Genomic DNA, 4,526 nt, shown 5'->3' with positions numbered 1-4,526 from the left:
ACAAATCTCTACGGATTCTATAAATTTGACCGATCTCATAACCAACATAAAAATAGGAAATAAACCATATCCAATAATATATAGTTGACCTTTAGTCTTTACATAGTGACCCTGTCTTGGCTGTGTATTAGTAGACTAGTATTTAGTAAAATGCAGTAACATTTCAATTATTATACATTGTATATGTATATAGGTTGTTAATATTTAGAAATAAGTTATCAAACTTAATTTTCTTAAAACATAGACGCAAACAATTATCTCTTCTAGTTTCGACCTTTGTACTCAGTTGCTGCAAGACAAATGAGAGCACGTGCGCCGCGTCATTAAAACTTCTGTAATGTTAGCCAGGTACGGCTCAAAGATCAATGTAATAATAATAAATATATATAAATGTATAATGCGATGAAAATTAAGCTATTTAGTCTAAACATTTATGTTTTTGTGTTATAATTTGTAGTCAGTGTAGAACGAAAGAAGCATAACTTATATTTATTTCCTTTTTTTTTTTATATTGGTTACGAGATCGGTGGTCAAATCTATCGAACCCATAGAGATTCATTAGTGAAAATAACAGATAAAATATAAAGTTTTTCTTTGAGAAAAATTTGATAACTGTCTAGACATTATAAAGATTTCGCATGTGAAATTTGAAAATTTTCTGATGCATAGAAATATTTTTTTTCTTAAAATGAAAGTTACTTTGCATGTTGGATAAGTAACAAGTGAAAAGAAAAAAAAGGTATAAGAAATTTTACTTAAGAATTAATATTTTGCATATGAAAGCCTGATGATCTGCCAAATTTCGTTAACATACGCTTACTAATTTAAAAGTTATAACATGAAAACTATAACAAGCACACAGTGACTACGAGGTCGATCCGACAGACCGAGCCCGAGTTGAAAGGGTTAAACCAGATTTTAACATTTCGTATGAAACTGCTATTTTCTCTCACGCAAATGTTGAATAGTTACAAATAGTTTGAAAACAGAAATGCACTTCAACTATGTAAAACTAATGCAATAGTTCTTTACGATCGTTGATACACATGTAAATGTTAATGATAAATATGTTTATCAGTGAGATGAAGAACGTTTCTGTCTGTTTAGAATATAGTTTTAAGAAATTTTGGTTATGTGTTCAAACTACTAGAAAATAAATAACCGAATATGGCATTGTTCGAAATAGATTATCTCAAATACTAAAATTAACAAAAAAAACCTGCTTTCGGAGATTAAAAATTGTTCGACCCACGTTTTTCCCTTTGAAAATGAGTTAGTGGTATAGAAAACAAATTCTTTTAATTTGTTACCTGACAGATTTTTATCTAAAACTGTTTTTCCTTGGTGTGTTATATACTGAAATACCCACAAAAGTTCACAACTTGTTTAATATCTTCCTTGACGTGGATAATCAGTAAATACCTAAATCATTTGTTAGGCTGTGCCATCTATTGACTGTTGTTGAAAGCGTGTTTTCTTTCGTTTTTTTCTACATAACAAATTAAGCTTATCGCTTTCACTTTTTAAAACACCAGCTTTATCATATACTTATGTAATAATTAAGAACAAAAATTATGGTACCACCGAGTTGCTTGTTAGATTTTATTGTTGAATTAATACGCATTTAAAGAGAAATGGATTAGAAAGATATTGCTGAATTTTGAAAGTTTAACTACAGAAAATATGAGTTTTAATGAATGTTAAATAATACAATGTTCTTTTTATGGCTAGACTCAAGATAAGTATAGTAATATAGAGACAAGGTATGCCAGTACGTAGACTTGGGCGATCTTAGAGCTAGGCTATCCTCTGACCTCTGACGTCACCAAGCAATCTGCTTGCAGACGACTAGGATCGTATGAATAGTAGTAATTCGGATATCATATCATCAAAATAAATTTAAGGCTGTTCATAAGAAGATATCAAGTAAGTATTGTGTACAGTATTAAACAATTTTAAGCATTCTATACGTAGGTAACGTAATACTAGGGATTACTATTATTTTAGTAATTCAACCTTTAACCCTAATGTTCCAGCAGGTATCTATCTAGGTTGGGTAATTATTTTACAATATGATGTTTACCTAAAGCAACCTAACACAAAAAGTTTAGTATGCCCAAAAGATAATCTAGAAGACGTATAATAAGAGCCGGTGTATTCAACAAGTAAGTTACTATTAATAAGATAAAATCCAATCAAATTATATCATTGTCATTTAATCAGTGGTGTGTAAGCAATCTGACTTACTATGAAAATTTCCTACCGATAACAGCGTTGTACACGTATTTGCAAAAATCAGCATTCAGATATCATTTACAACACTTTGTAAATCCATTCTTCTTATTAAGTACAGTAGTACTTAATAGTAGGGATCGACAAGGTTTCCAAATAAGTCACGTGGCGAAAAACCACCCTATTGAATTTCTAAACGAAAAACCGACTATTCAAAGTATTGGTTATGATATATTATGCGCATATATATTCATAATATGCTAAAAAAGGTCGCTAACATTTCCGGTATAACAATTCAAAAATTTTTAAAACAGCAACTTTTTCGTCTACTACCTACCTGACCACTTCAGCGGGGCTACCTCCTAGACGGCTCGGAATATCGTTACAAGATTTTTCCAGCTTACTTGACTAGTCTGTGAGTATTCGCTTTTGGTATTCCGATAAATATATACAGATTTTTTTATAAATGGTAAACATATTATGCACGTACTTGAATCTCTTTTAAACCCAATTCAAACCAACAGATGGCGATACATATCGATAGATAGACACTCGACAGTTTCTAAATGTAAAATATATATTTTATACAGGTATAACATAAAAAGTAGACAAACAACAGTATTAAGAAATTATGAATTTTAAAGTGAAGCAGGGATTCTGCTACAAAAAACATTGAAACAAGAATTAAAACCACAATCATAAATTTATAAAATTTAGTCCCTGCTGTGGCAGCTTTATACACTTACCTGTAGGCCAAAGCAAGGATTAAATTTTATAAATTTGTGATTGTGGTTTTGATTCTTGTAAAAGTTGTAGATATCAGGGATATGACTCTACTGAAAGTTTACAGATGTTGTGTCCATTTCATGGACATATAAAAACTGAAAAAATAAATAGTTTAAAAAAATTAAAATTTTAAAGGAATGTAGGGATCGTTGATTGTTCATGGAATTGCTATAAGAAAATAAAATAAATGCTGCAATAAAAAGTACACAAAACAAACAAGTAACATTTTATTTATTTATAACTGTGCCAAAAGACATATTGGCTGAATAAAAGAGGTTGGTGATGGAAATTAAAATATAAACCGAACTGCTCGACATTAGTGGTCACATGGTGGGTTAGCAGTAAGTGTGTGGACTTACAACGCTCTAAGCGAACAGAGCATAGTTGACCCGTTATGTATCTTTGCGCTAAAGAAAAAAAATCCTTTAGTAGTTTTAAGTAAATTTTATACAAAATAACTAATTCCATTTAGAGAACTTATAAATTATGACTTTCTTTCTAGATTCAAACAGTTCATTTTGACTCATTTTACACGTTAAAAGTACAAGTTTGAGATGGACTTGTCTTTTTATTTCTTATTTTAAAACTAATAGTTATCCTCGGGACTAGCAGTAGCTGATCTCAGTTCGATTTCACACTTGCTTATATTATTGTAACGTGTTCTATCGTTAGGCGATTTCTTTTGGAATATTTAGTAAAAATCATACCAAGTCTAGTCCAGTAACGAATTGATTAATTTCTTCAATAAACATGTGAAACAGCACGTTCCTTTGTAGGTCTAATTTCATAAATGACCTTTTCAACATAAACTCCGAAACTAATATATGCCTAAATTCACTAAATATTTCAACAGAAACTGCGATGGTATGCCTAACTCACAAATAACTAACTTGCAGAACTAAGACGCCAACTGATTCACTAAATAACTGAATAGATGCAATAAATCTCAATACTAACACTGAATTAAATCACTCAATGATTACTTATTACTCACCAAATACCCCAGTTCTTAACTTACTAACTGACTAGACTGAACTGATCTAACTCAATCATCGCGGATTTCTCATATTTGAATTACATAGACCAGGACACGGTTCGGCAGCCATATTGACCTCGTTTATTTTGATGAGTAAACAAACCATCGTGTGGCTTTTGACAAGGTATAGGGAGGTGCTTAAATACCCATATGTATGCCTTCAAATCATTTTGTTATGTTTGTTTTTGAAGGCTATGTGTGCTCTGCCCACCACGGGTATCGAAACCAGGATTATAGCGTTGTAAGCCCGCAGACATACCGCTATGGCACTGGGGGGGGCACTTTGTTATGTTAAATTATTCGAAAAGTTTTGTATCTTTAAGTTAATTTTATGGAATCTTTATGACAACAGAAAATTGAAGCCAAATATTACCAGTTACACTATTTTTATCACCCAATAATTATAGGCCTATTAGCTTTACATCAGTTGTAGGAAAAGTTTTGGAAAGTCTTATAAAAGATGCTTTGTAAA

Source organism: Limulus polyphemus, unplaced genomic scaffold (assembly GCF_000517525.1).
Source record: "Limulus polyphemus unplaced genomic scaffold, Limulus_polyphemus-2.1.2 Scaffold4, whole genome shotgun sequence".
Classification (NCBI taxonomy): Eukaryota; Metazoa; Arthropoda; class Merostomata; order Xiphosura; family Limulidae; genus Limulus; species Limulus polyphemus.
This window is presented reverse-complemented; position numbering follows the sequence as displayed.